This window comes from Artibeus jamaicensis, unplaced genomic scaffold (assembly GCF_021234435.1).
Source record: "Artibeus jamaicensis isolate MK-2021 breed Jamaican fruit bat unplaced genomic scaffold, CSHL_Jam_final contig_685, whole genome shotgun sequence".
In the NCBI taxonomy this organism is placed as follows: domain Eukaryota; kingdom Metazoa; phylum Chordata; class Mammalia; order Chiroptera; family Phyllostomidae; genus Artibeus; species Artibeus jamaicensis.
Window position 1 is genome coordinate 27,791,950 of NW_026521924.1, and position 14,890 is coordinate 27,806,839.

The 14,890-nt window shown below is 42.3% G+C and overlaps 1 protein-coding gene across 1 annotated transcript in view; it reads left to right on the top strand.

Moving 5' to 3' along the window:
• Positions 1-2,840: 2,840 nt before the first annotated feature.
• Positions 2,841-14,890, top strand: part of CSE1L (chromosome segregation 1 like) — a 54,931-nt gene continuing 42,881 nt past the window's right edge. Inside the window, exon 1 of the mRNA XM_037164464.2 lies at positions 2,841-2,960. The gene's annotated coding sequence lies outside the window, so the exon portion shown is untranslated. The remainder of the gene's footprint in view (positions 2,961-14,890) is intronic.

A 14,890-nucleotide genomic window follows, 5' to 3' on the forward strand; every position in this document is an offset into this window, starting at 1 on the left:
GGTGTGGCTCAGTGGACTGAGTGCCAGCCTGTGAACTGAAAGGTCACTGGTTCAATTCTGAATTAGGGCACAGGCCTGGGTTGCGAGCCAGGTCCCTGGTTGGGGGCTTGGGAGAGGCAGTCAGCTGATGTTCCTCTCTCAGATCAGTTTCTCTCCTCCTCTTTCTCCCTCCCTTTCCTCTCTCTCTCTGAAAATAAATAAAATCTTTTAAAAAACAGTGATTATGCCAGCTGTGTCTGTTAGCTGGCATTTACTAAAGTTAGGCTTCCAGAATCTACCTACCTGATCAGATTGCAAAGGAATGGCTTTCAGGCCCTTAGGAAGGACACACCTGAATTGTAAAAGGGACAGGGGCAAAATTTACAATTATAAGCCCTTTTTGGTAACAGCTGTAACAAAGGGAGGTTGGGGCCTATCCTCCGATGCTGGCTAGAAAAACAGTAAGTTTTCCTAGCAGCATTGAGCTGCTAGATGCCACGTTGAAGCTTGGTCACCTTTTACGGAAGAGGTTTGGACAGTCATTCGTTATGTGTTGAGAACTCTGCAGTTCTCAGTGTCTATATAATTTTGTGTTTTCATATTTGTTTCCTTGAATGATGACCAAACAGTGTAACTTTCAATCTCAGGAGTAGCAAGCTAGCAGTTCCATGGGATGTACTGTGAGTGGACAGATTGCTGGGCCTGTGGAAGAGGGAGAAGGAGGCCAAAACTAAGAGCTGGGATTTCCATTGGTCACCTCTGGTTCCTCTCTTTCCCGCATTCAGTGTACCATAAGATCCTAAGGGCTCTACCTCTAAAATAGACCTGAAGCTGTTCTCTTCTCTCCATATTCATGCTACACTCCCCATCCCAGGCTATTACAGCTGCCTGGATGCCTCCTACAGCCTTCTCACTGGTCTCCCGCTTCAAGTTCTTCCCCCCATACAGTCCTTTCTCCAAGCAGTAACTGGTGGGTCTCTTAAAATATCAATTTGGTAGGCCTGGCCAAGTAACTCGTTTGGTTGGAGCATCTTCCCAATATACTAAGGTTGCATGTGCCCAATCAGGGCACACACAAGCAGCAATCAATGAATGGGTAAATAAGTGGAACAACAAATTGATGTTTCTCTCTCTAAAATCAATAAAGAAATTACTATTTCACTTATACGTGGAATCTTTATTTATACAAAATAAACTAACAAGGTGAAGACAGACTTATGGATACGGAGAACACACTGACACCTGCAAGAAGGGAGAAGGTTGGTGGGATGGGTGAGAAGGGTGAAGGGATTAGGCAAAGAAAAAGACTTGATTCGGCGCAGTCACCGAGCAGATCAGACTCTTCTCTCGTTCGTGCACCTCCCTTGGCTTCCTCAGAGAACATGTCTGATCAACCCGATATGGCTGAGATTGAGAAACTCGGTAAGTTGAATCTGAAGAAGACAGAAATGCAGGAGAAACATCCACTGCTTTCCAAAGAAACAACTGAACAGAAGAAGCAAGTAAGCAAATCGTAATGAGGCCCAAACCACCAATATGCACTGTACATTCCACAAACATTGCCTTCTTATTTTACTTCTTTTAGCTGTTTAACTTTGTAAGCTGCGAAGAGGTTGGATCAGTTTAAATGACTGTGCTGCCTCTTTTCACATAAGAACTACTGACAATGAAGGCCACACCTGCCTCTCCCATCTGCCTCCCTGGCTGGCAGGGAAGAAAAAGAACTTGTATGTTGATGAAGGAAGAAGCTGGGTGGGAAGGCAGTGAAATCTAAGTAAAAACGAAGTTGGTCCAAGGTGTCCTGAAGAATGTAAAATGCAGTTTAATCAGAGTGCCATTTTTTTGTTAAAATGATTTTAATTATTAGAATGCACAATTTTTTAAATATGCAGATAAAAAGTTTTAAGACCTGAAGAAAAAAAGACTCATGGACATAGACTACAGCATGGTGATTGCCAGAGGGAAGAGGGAGGTAGAAGTGTTAAAAAGAGGGATAAATGGTTACAGAAGGACACAACATGGAAAGGTAAACAAACAGTACAATACACAGATGATGTATTGTAGAATGGTACACCTGAAACCTAAATCATTTTATTAACCAATGTCACCCAAATAAATTCAATAAAAATAAATAAATAAAAGGAAAAATATATAAATTTGGTGGTCCTATACAGACCTAGTTCAAACCCTGGCCTACATCATCTGGCCTGGCCTGGCATCACGTCCAGACATGCTCCACTTCATTAAAGCCGAGCCTAGCTCATTCCTGACTCAGAGCCTTCGCACTGACATCCCCTCTTCCTGAAATGCTCTCCAGGCTGAGATGCTTGCAGCTGTCCGCTTGTTGCAATTCAGGTCAATTTTCACCCGTTCAGACATCTTCTCTATCCCGTTGACCTTCCAAGTCACTGCCTGCCATATCATCCTGCTTTTAATTTTCTCTTCATAGCACTTACCAATATCTGAAATTATCTTACTTGTCCATTCCATTTCTCCTTCTAAAACATAAGCTCCATGAGGGGCAAGAAGTTCTCTTCTGCCCGAGACGCTAAGGACAGGACTTTGGGCACTGAGTTCAAAAGTTATATAAGACTCACTACTAGCCTTATATCAAGCCCTGACATCAAAATAGGTCACAATCCAGCAGCCACTCACTGAATCTATTCGTTTCAGGAAAACGGTGATTGTGATGCCCGCTGGAACTGTCTGAACCCAACGGCATTGTGGCTTGTGACGTCAGCGCAAACACAGAGCTGGGTCACGCAAGCTAGAGATTGGTCATTCGAAAACTTCAGTGGGGCCGAAGCACCCTTGGCCCCGCCCCCTGCCTCTGCACTGTTCACGCATGCGCCCCTACCGCAGCCTCGCTGCCGCGCCATTTTGCCGGGGTTTGAATGTGAGGTGGAGCGGTGGCAGGAGTGGGTGGTGGCAGGTACAGTCCGCGGCTGAGATTTTCTTCTCCATTCGTGTATTTCCACGAGGTAAGGTCGGGGAGTGCACGGCTTGACGAGGTGGCCTCTGGGAATGCCGCTGGGAGAGGGATAAAGCGGTCCCTGCATTTCTTAGCGCTGGGGAGCAAGGACCGCGCCTCTGGACGAGAGCGGAATGTGGGCCCATATGTCTGGCAGAGTCCTCGGATGGAGTCTTTGCTTTCGCTCGCCGCCCTCGCCTTATCTCGCAGCCTCTCGGCGATTCGGCCTAGACCGGGCGGCCCCGGGCCTGGAGGAGGCGAGAGCAGCCGCGGCGCGGCCTAGCACGGCCCGTCTCCCGCCCCTTCCCCTCCAGCGCCGCTCTGATTGGTCGCGCCGCTGCTGGTCCCTCGGGAAGGCCGTCTCTCATTGGTCACGGCCGCGCGTCCGTTCTCTGGGCTCCCGGCGCTCCTCAACGTGAGCAGAGAGCAGCGTCGACGCCGGTCGGGTTGTGGAGCGGAGGATGCGGGTCGCCACCTGACCGCCTGTTCCCTGGACTCACGTTTTTAAGGAGAAAAGGGAGCGTAACCTCAGTGTGCTTCAGCCTCCCCGATTGTAAAGTGGGCACCGTAGTCTCACTTTGCTGAGTTGTTTGTGAGGGTTAAATTCTGGTCCATACGGGGTGCTCCGCTTGGGGGAAAATGCTATATGGCTTGGTAGTTCGAAGCCTGGGCTTTGGCGTTGGAGCGCCTGGGTTGGTTCCAGATTTAGCCTCACCCTCGGGGTAGTCACCGCCTCTGCCCCAGCCTCCATTTCCTTATCTGCAAAACGGGGTTGAAAACAGTCTGCCTGTGAAATTGGCTGTGAGGATGCGCTGAGTTATTACCGTGGTTGACCGAGTCCCGCCTCCGGTGACCCCTTTCCTCCTCCCCACCCATCTCTTTAGCCACTTAAGCCACACTGACCGACCTGCCCACCAGGAAGCGATTGGTTGCGCCTCACGTTTTCTTGGGAATTACCAACGTTAGATGTTTGCAAGGCTGGCTCCCTATCCTTCAGGTTTTATTCAGTTTAGCTGAATAAACTCTTCAACTCTTCATCATAGCACCCTAGTTTTATTTACTTCATAACATTGAACGTTATCTATAATCACTCGATAGTTTGCTTACTTGTGTATTGCCTTTCTCGACAGCCAAGAGCGAGAACCTTGCTTTTGCCCATCTTGTTTACTGCTGTTTCCAGGTGGCCAGTGCTTGCCACATGAGAGGTGCACAAGTATTATTCTTTGGAGGCACAGAAGGCGATTTTTTTTTTACTCTTGGATCTCACCAGTGCTCATTTTCTCCTTTGGGCCCCCATACTTGAATTTTTGGCCCCCTTTTTGTGTCTTTGTTTTTTGCATAATTCCTGGAACTCTTGATCTAGTCTAGTCTCTTCCCTCTTAAGACTCTTTGTCTCTGTCTTTCAGTTCTTCCATCAGTGTAAGGGGATTCTCTCTCCCCTTGTGGTTACTTTGATTTCTGCTAGGTGGGGGCTGGGACCGAGGGAAAACATTTTCTCTACAGGATTGAACAGGTTTGAGAACACTGCTCTAGTTCCTGAGTTAATTTGTTCCTCTTTTCATTTCATGACTTTATCGAGCAGCCCGTTAATCTTTGGGAATACAGTGAAGAAACAAATGGACGAGGTTCCTTCCTTTGGGTAGCTTATGTCAGTGAGGGAGAGAAGCAAGAATACAGATAAATGAATTAAGTAATTGCATATGTGACAAGGGACAGGGTGATGTGACAAATGAAGGCTTCTGAGGAGGTGACATTTGAGCTGAGACCAGTCATAGAACGGTACGGAACAATATTCCTCGCACAGGGAATGGAAAGTATTGTATAAGAGCTCAAGGACAGGGGCAAGCTTGGGATAATGGAATATTTGAGGAATATCCAGCTTGCTGTAGTATCGAATGAGAAGGGAGAGGTATCCAGGGATCGCTTGGTAGGAACGTAAAGAGTTTGAATCTGAGTCTGAGTGGTATGTTCCTGTGGTTTGAAAGCAGAGGGTGGGGCGGGGTGGTGTTGGGGATATGTTTGGATCTTGTTCCCTTTCCCCAGACGTAGGGCCTCGGGGATGGTTCTCTAATGTGGAGCAAATAACTAAGGAAAAAGCTCGCTTCTTGGATTAGCTCATGTCACAGATGTCTGAAACAGCATTGGAAAGCAAGCTTTTATTCCAGAAATCTTCATCTATGACTGAGGGCCTATGGGAAGAGGCTAGACTTAGGTCCAGTCATCTATTCAACAGGAAGAACTTAGAAATTAGATACGTCTGTCATTGATTTATTGTGGTACATTGTGTGTGTGTGTGTGTGTGTGTGTGTGTGTTGTTAGGGATTTCCAAAGATAGCTTTGGATTGGAGGGGTGGAAAAAGTATCACCCCTTATTTAAAGGCAAAGTAATGAATCTTCCTTTTTTTTTTAAGATTTCATTTTTATTTATATTTAGAGAGAGAGGAAGGGAAGGAGAGAAACATCAATGTGTGGTTGCCTCTTGTGTACCCCCAAGTGGGGACATGGCCTGCAACCCAGGCATGTGCCCTGACTGGGAATCGAACCAGCTACACTTTGGTACACAGCCCGTGCTCAGCCCACTGAGTTACACCAGCCAGGGCTTGAATCTTCTATTTTTAGTTTGAGTCTTTATTTTAAAGTCAATAACACTTCTTACATTTATATATAACTAATATTTTAAAGGGGCAAAGAACCTTCACCTGTGGCCAGTTAAGATAATTAGCTCTCGATCTTGCTGATATATTGGGAATTCCTGTGTAGTATTTTCTAAAATTACCTATTATACTTTCCCAAATCAGGACTAAGCTTACAATTCTGTTTTACAGTCATTATCACTAGGGGTATATAAAAAGGGTTTGTTGAATTTAGCTCCATATCTATAACATTAAAATTCTAGGACCTATGTAGTATTTTAACTTTCAGGGATTGTAGCATGCATATTTATTTAACACCATCCCCCCCATACACACATACACCCCCCCCCCATACACTTTTTAAAAAAACACCTAAAAATAGTCCTAGCACCTCAGCTTTGTCATTTTAGGGTTGTTCTATCATGTGTTCTTCTGTCAGTTGTCTCCACCTCTAACCGTTTGTCACAATTGACCAGAATAAAGGGGAAGAGTGATAGTGCTTTTGATGGAAAAATTAGTCCAGGATATGTAGCTTTTGCATATAGTACAACTGATATGTATAGTAGGTGCCCATCACTGTTGTGAAGCTCTAGGAAGATTGCGGTGAGCAAAACACCAAGTCCCTGCTCTGGGAGCTTACAGTCTAGTGAAGGGAAAAGCACAGCAGACAAAGCAAATTTATACACTTGATAAAATTTACTTGGAAAAATAGAGTAAAGGAATGGAGAGCAGCAGGGGTGAGTGCTTCTTCAGAGAGGACAGTCCAGGAAGGCATCTCTGAAAAGGGATGACACTGTAAAAGAGACCTGAATGAAGTGGGCAGTGTGCCATGCAGCGCTGCATGTACAGAGCTGTCAGCAGGTGGGACAGTGAGTGCAAAGCCCTGGGACAGAAGTAGAAGCACTGCCATATGTGAACAGTAACACAGGACAGATTTCAAATTCACTTCTTTCTTGAAGTTCCTTAGAATGAACTGAAATTAATTACGGCAGGCAAGTCGGTCCTTTGTTTATATGACAGATGTAACTGAGTTCCTACATTTTGTTGGGGCTGCTAATAGCTCATCTTCAAAGAATAATGGTCTCCAGTTCACACTGGGAATCTGTGTTCTAGCTGGCAGACTTGACATACTGACTCATCCATTAGTTCATGCAACAAATACTTACTGAACGTCTATGTGCCAGGCAGTGGTGAAGGTCCTGAGCACAAAGACATCCAAAGTTCCTGCCATAAGGAGTTTACAAATAAGAGGTAACAAGTCAAAGATAATTCAGCTGAGGATTAATGCTATTAACAGTATAACACGGATGAGGTAGGTGGTAGGTGTGGAAGGCCCCTTTGAAGAGTTGATGGCTGACAGCTGAATGGTCCTGCCTATCAAATTAGAAGGAGGGGCAGCATTACAGGCAGTGAGAACTGTCTTGGCTGGTTCAAGAAACAGAAAGAAGGTTTTTGTGGCTGGAATATAGTGTGAGGCCAGACAAGGAGAAGGTAGGAAGTGAGGTTGGCAGGTGCCAGATTGCATGGGACTCTTTGCCCTGGTGAAAGAATTTGGGTTTTTAATATAGATAGTTATGAGGGATCTGAGAGATTTTGGTTGAGATAGGCACAGTGCTATAGGAGTATAATGCAGATTTATCAAAGAATATATTTAAAAACTCAAAAAAGTAGATAATTAACCTCTGTAATCCCCCAAATACACACAGTTTCTAATATGCTGCCTTGCATAAATCCCAAAAAGTAGAATAAATTTTCATGTGGAGAAGAAAGATCAGCTGGATTACTTTTTCTCATGTATATTGATGTAAATGATTTTGCTTGGCATTAGCAAATGTTCAAGATCTCAAAGTCAAAATTCTCATATAGGAAAAGAGAATGGGAAATGAAGTGATTAAATTACTGCTCTCTAAAATGTGTTCCATTACAAAGTGGCCCAAGAAATGGGGGAAACTTGAGGTTAAACAATGTTAAACTGATAATTTACTGTTGGACTTCTCGAAACCTTTGAAGTGAATCTCCAAAAAGGAATGAGTATAATGTATAGCATTTTCCAAACTTTTATTTTATTTTATTTTTATTTATTTATTTTTTTATCTTTAGAGGGGAAGGGGAGAGGGAGAGAAACATCAGTGTATGGTTGCCTCTCTTGTGTCCCTGCTGGGAACTGGCCTGCAACCCAGGCATGTGCCCTGACTGGGAATCGAACCGCGATCCTTTGGTTCGCAGGCCTGCACTCAGTCCACTGAGTTACACCAGCCAGGGCTGGGGCATTTTCCAAACTTTTGACAAAAAAGCCAGAAAGGGTAGCCTCTTACTTGTGTGTATGGTTGAATGGGATTTGACACTCATGCCCATAGAGTGGTTTGTCCTGGGTCAAAGGAAGTGAATAAGTGGTGATATCTATTAAATCAGAATATTGACTTCCCTTATGATGAAAACATTTGTTAATTGAGGGAAAGGACTGTACTAAGAAGAATACAGATAGTTTCAAACAGATTGTTCTCCTAAGGTGTGGTCTCTAGTTGTGGAGTAGTACTCTGCACAAGCACAGGATTAGCTTATAGCCCATTTCTGGCTTTTTTTTTTTTTTGGTATAAGATGAAGGGTTTTGGCTTTTTTTCGTTTTCGAGTCAATCTTACTTAGAATGTCGGTGTCATCTTTGATTTCCTCCTCTCCCTAATTCCCATCTGGCTGCTCTTTTTCACATCACCCTTTTTTGTTGCTGTTCTCAGTGCATCCCACTCTCATTCAGTCCTCTGATTATTTCTACTAGAGAGATTAACCTTAAGTAGTAGAAAGGCTCATTTGAATCTGATCTTTTTTAGCTGTGCATGACTGGGGGCAAGTTAGTTACTCTGAGTCTTCTTCCTTGTGTGTTAAATGGTTATTATGTGGAGTAAGAAGCATATAAAACATCTAGTGCTGGTCCACACATGTGACCTTTGCCCTATTTTTAAAAAGTGTCCTAAGAGATCTCTTGTTTTCTTCCTCATCTCCATTCTACAAGCCATTACCAGCCCAAAGGTTCTATTTGTTTTAAAAGTCCACTTTAAGTTTTTAACCATTTCTTTTAAAAATACCTTTAGTAAGCCCTGGCTGGTGTAGCTCAGTGGATTGAGCTCAGGCTGTGAACCAAAGTGTCGCTGGTTCGATTCCCAGTCAGGGCACATGCCTGGGTTGCAGGCCAAGTCCCCACTTGGAGGCACACAAGAGGCAACCATACACTGATGTTTCTTTCCTTCCCTTCTTCTCTCTCTAAATATAAATAAAAATAAAATCTTTATAAAAAAACCTTTAGTAGCTTCCTATTGTACATTAAATCATGAAACTCTTAAGCTAAGTATTGAGGAGCCCATATGAACTGATCTCAGGCTCCAAGTTCACTCTTTCCAAAAGGAGCTATGTACTTTTCCTGTGTCTGTTACTTTGCTCACGCTATTTCCCACATGAGATGGATCCTTGTTGTACTTCGTCTAACCGAATCTATGTATTTTTCAAGTTTAGCTCAAGACTTACAGCATCTGGGAAGTCTTGGATCTCTGAATGCCCAGTAACTCTCTTTTTAACGTCCTAGCAGTCAAGTTTCTGTCTGTGTGATTCTTTTGGTGTTTCTACTCCAGGGAACAAAGGTGTTTCAGAATTTTTACTGTGCACTGTACAACATCCCAGTGGGGCTTGGGGTAGCACCCTGCAATCAAACACATTATTTCTTTAGTGAAAAATTTATATTCTAAGTGTGAGATAAAGACTAGATTTATAGCCTCAGGCTATTCAGGCCAGGTTTAGCTGCCTGAAAGGAAAGGGATTATAGGTCTGTAGTTGGTATTTCTCCCCCCCCAACCTCCCTCCCTCACTCCCTCTCTCTCTCTCCCTGTTTCTTTCTTTTTGTAGTTAGTATTTCAGTTGTGTCTTGTCTTCTAACTAGTCTGTAAGCTCCTTTGAGCACCTGAATTTGATAATTTTCTGATAGCCAGTGTGGTATATATAGTTGTAGGATATTGGAAATATCTAGGAGAATATGAAGAAAATAAAAATCCCTGTATCCATCATGTAGACATTAACACCCTTTATATTTGGAGTACATTTTTAGTTTTTTCAATACACTTGGGTATATGTTAAAAAAAATTAAATCTTCACCCAAGGATATTTATTGATTTGAGAGAGAGAGGAGGTGGGAAGAGAGAATGAAATATGGATGTGAGAGAGAAGCATCAATCAGTTGCCTCCTGAATGCACCCTGACTGGGCATTAAACTTGCAACCTTTTGCTCTACAGGACAGTGCTCCATCCAACTGAGCCACCTGGCAGGACCTCGTCTGGGCATATATAAAATTTTTTTTTTATTTACTTTTTAAAAGATTTTATTTTTTTAGAGAGAGGGGAAGGAAGGGAGAATGAGAGGGAGAGAAATATCAATGTGTGGTTGCCTCTCACATGGCCCCCACTGGAGACCTGGCTGGCAACCCAGGCATGTGCCCTGATTGGGAATCGAACTGGTGACACTTTGGTTCACAGCCTGCGCTCAATCCACTGAGCTACACCAGCCAGGGCAAAATTTTTTTAACACAGTTCTAATTGTGGTATACTTGACCTTTTTGCCACTTAGCTTTCATATATTTTACAAAAATTATTATGTATTTAATTTTTTCTTTGTCATAGAGGCCCCAGAATTATTCGATGCATGGTTACCCTAAAAAGGCTACATTTCTCCAAGTTCCCTAGGAGCTACATGTGACTTTGTCCCTAAAAGCTGCCTATGAGGATCTAAGTAGAAGTGGGGTTTTTAAAAATAGCTTTATTGAGGTATAACTTAGACCATGAATTCATTCTTTTGAAGTGTGCTATTTGGTGAGTGTTATACATATCTGTCACCACAGTTCAATTTTAGAACAGTTCTTTCACCCCCAAAAGTTCTCGCTTCACACTTAATTTTATCTGTTTATTTATTTACCAACAAATTGGAGACCATAAAGTTCCATTTGTAGCATTCTCCAGCATTTTGGTCCCTTGGCAATGACCTGTGCGTTTGTGTGCACACACACTTGTCATCTGTGTGTATGTGCTGTTTTTGTGTGTGTGTGTCTTAGCCTTGTGTTATCAGTTATATCTACATAAACTATTTACCTTATAATTTGTAATATATTAGATGTGAATTTTTTGTAAGTTATGGCATCTTCTGTTCTTCATAATTAAGTTTTGTATATTTTAATAAGAAAGTTGCTTTTCATTAAGATATAATTGACCTTAGTTTCAGGTTTACAATATAATGATCTGATAGATGTGTGTATTGCGAAATGGTTACCACAATGAACATTAGCGTCCATCATCACTCATAATTTAAGTTTTCTTGTGATCAGAACTTTTAAGATTTACTCCCTTAGCACTTTCAAATATACAAGGTCTGGCAGAAGTGACGCCTGCTTGAGTGTGATTGGTAGGATGATAATAGGGGTATAATAATTTATAGTTTTAATTTGCACATTTCACCTAAAATGTCATATAGTGTGTTTGAGTATGGTACTGTCATGTTACAGAATTACATGCTTGTGATGTTACAATTAAAAAAGGGGGTGTTATTTGTGCTGAACCCTGTATATTATACTGCTATTAACTCTTGTCACATTATATCCCCATGACTTATTTTATAACTGGAAGTATGTACCTTTTGACCCCCTTTCACCCATCTTCCTCCAATGTGTTCTCAGTCTATGAGTTAAGGTGGTTGTTATTAAAAGATTCCACATATAAATGAGATCATACTTTATTTGTCTTTAATGTATTGGGTTGGCCAAAAAGTCCCTTTAGTTTTTTTCTGTAAAATAAAAAGACACGTTTCTTTTTCTTTTTTTAAATACATTTTATTGGTTATGTCATTACAGTTGTTCTATTCCCCCCTTCATTCCCCTCCACCCTGAACACCCCTCCTCCACCATTCCCCCCCTTTAGTTTATGACCACGTTTCTCAAGTTCTTTAGATTCTATATTTCCCATACTATTCTTGCCCTCCCCATCTATATTCTGCCTACCGTCTATGCTACTTATTTTCTGTGCCTTCTCCCCCTTCTCCTTCTCCCACTCCCCTATTGCTAACCTCCATGTGATCTTCATTTCTATGGTTCTGCTCCTGATCTGTCTTCTTAGTTTGCTTTTGTTTTAGGTGTGGTTGTTAATAACTGTGAGTTTGTTGTCCTTTCACTGTGCATCTTTTTAATCTTCTTTTTCTTAGATAAGTCCCTTTAACATTTCATATAATAAGGGCTTGGTGATGATGAACTCCTTGAATTTGATCTTATCTGAGAAGCACTTTATCTGTCCTTCCATTCTAAATGAAAGCTTTGCTGGATAGAGCAATCTTGGCTGTAGGTTTTTGGATTTCATGACTTGGAATACCTCTTTCCAGCCCCTTCTTGCCTGTAAGGTCTCTTTTGAGAAATCCGCTGACAGTCTGATGAGGACTCCTTTGTAGGTGACTGTCCCCTTATCTCTTGCTGCTTCTAGGATTCTCTCCTTCATTTTAATCTTGGCTAATGTAATGATGATGTGCCTTGGTGTGTTCCTTCTTGGGTCCAACTTCTTTAGGACTCTCTGAGCTTCCTGGATTTCCTGGAAGTCTATTTCCTTTGCCAGATTGGGGAAGTTCTCTTTGATTATTTGTTCAAATAAGTTTTGCACTTGTTGGTCTTCCTCTTCCCCCCTTCTGGTACCCCTATAATTCAGATGTTGGAGCGTTTAAAGATGTCCTAGAGGTTCCTAAGCCTCTCCTCATTTTTTTGAATTCTTGTTTCTTGATATTTTTCTGTTTGGTCATTTTTTTCTTCCTTCTGGTCCACTCCCTTAATTTGAGTCCCAGTTTTCTTTCCATCATTATTGGTTTCCTCTGCATTTCCCTTCATTTCAATTAGTTTAGCCTTCATGTGTTCTTCTAATTTGTGACTAAAATCCACCAGTTCTGTGAGCATCCTGATCACCAGTGTTTTGAACTGTGCATCTGATAGGTTGGCAATTTCTTCATTGCTTAGATTTATTGGCTCTGGGGCGTTTGAGTTCTTCTTGAGCCATGTTTTCATCTGTTCGAGCTTGTCACGTATGAGGAGGGGAGCGTTAGGTGTTCACCAGGGTGGGGCCACGCAGGTTGCTGGTTTGTGATGCTGTATGTGGGGGCGGGGTCAGAGAGGGAGCAATAGGGATCCCCTCTGCTCCTTCCTGCTGCTGGGGCCTGCCTGGTCTGTCTTACTGCTCGCTCCTTCGATGGTTTATCTGTGCGTGAATGTGTAACCATGGTCAGCCTGCTGCTTTGTGCCTTCACTGGGTCCTCCCGTTGCTACCCCACACCTGGGGTCCGCTCTCTGCTGCCTGTGCACCAGAGTCAGGGGATCTTTTTTGCCCAACCTGCTCCGCTGCTGGCTCTGCTCCTCTTACCGGTCTGGCTGAATGGCTCCTTGTTGTCAGGCTTCCGTGTAGTTCAATTTTCTGTGGTTTTGCTATGTTTTTTTTGTTGCTAAAACTTTATTGTTTTTAAACTTGTTTGTGTGAGAAGGCATAGTGTTTCCACCTACGCCTCCATCTTGGTGGAAGTGCCAAGACACATTTTTCATTTTCACCAGTAACTTTATGATATGGGTATTTTGTCAGCTATCTCCTGCTATTAGCTTCTAGTGGGTAGAGGCCAGGGATCCTGCTAAACATCTTCCAATACATGAGACAGACTGATCAACAGCAAAGAATTGTTTGGCCAGAATGCCATAGTATCAAGAAACTTCACAAACCACATTTGACACAGTCAGTCACAGCACCTTCTTCATACACTGCACAAATCATTTTTAGTGTTTCAGTTGTGTTTTTACTTTAAATAATAAAGCATAATACATTGAAAATATTGTGTTTCTTCCATCTTCAGCATTTAAATGGCTGCACAAAAACTCGCCAGTCTTGGTAAGTTTTTTTAAATGCATGCATATGACAGCTGTCACAATACAATGTAACAGAACTGTTTCAGATGAAGTTAAAGACAACCAAACAGTACTAGAGCTATCAATGAAAAAAAAAATAACAGAATTTTTGGCCAACCCAATATTTCACTTAGGATAATTTCCTCATGGTCCATACATGTTGTCAAGTGGCAGAATTTCTGTGTGTGTGTCTGAATAACATTCCATTGTGTATATATACCACTTTTTTTTGGGGGGGTCCATTTATCTGTTGATCAATACTTAGATTGCTTTCATGTCTTGGCTATTGTTAATGCTGCAGCGCACAAGACAGTGCAGATATCTTTTTGAGTTAAGTGTTTTCCTTTCCTTTGGATAATTACCCTGAAGTAGAATTGCTGAATCATGTGCTAGTCGTATTTTTAATTTTTTTGTGTGTGGAAGCTTCATATTGTTCTATAGTGACTGCCCCAATTTACATTCCTACCAGCAGTACACAGGGGTTCTCTTTTCTCCACATCCTTACCCACACTTTGTATTTCTTGTCTTTTTGATAATAGCCATTCTAACAGGAGTTAGGTAAAGTCTTGTGGTTTTGATGTGCATTTCCCTGTGATCAGTGATGTTGAGTACCTTTTTGTGCACCTGTTGGCCATCTGTATGTCTTTGGCATATTTTTATTCAGACCCTCTGCCCATTTCTAAATTGGGTTGTTCCCGCCCTCCCTGAGTTGTATAAGTTCTTTGTATATTTTTTGGCTATTAACCCCTTGTCAGGAGAGCCCCCACCCCCCGGGGCCACAGACTGGTACCAGAAACCGGGCCGCACAGAAGGAGGTGAGCAGTGGGTAAGTTAGCCAAGCTTTGCTTGCATCTGCCTGATGCCTCCTGTCTCAACCTCTACCCTGCTCCCTCCTCCCATCCATGGGGAAAAAATCGTCTTCCATGAAATTGGTCCCTGGTGTCAGAAAGGTTGGGGGCCACATCCTTATTCGACATATGATTTGCTAAAATACTTGCTTCCATTTGGTAGACTGCCTTTTCATTTTGTTGATGGATTCCTTTCCTGTACAGAAGCTTTTTAGTTTGATGTAGTCCCATTTGTACATTTTTGTTTTGTTTTTGTTTTTGGTGTAGGAAGTTACTTTTTAATGTTAATCACAGTTGACAGAACACTGTACTTGAACAATTAAAATTAAAAAAAAATTAATCACAGCTGTCATCTTCTGAACCCTAAAATTACCTCCCCAGATACAAATTCTCAACAGTAGTTTGTTGTCAGTACTTGTGATGGAATGTTGTACACAAAGGCATTATTCTAATTTCCTTACTCTCAGGACACTATGGAATTCTTCCTGCTTAAATTTTTTTTTTTTTTT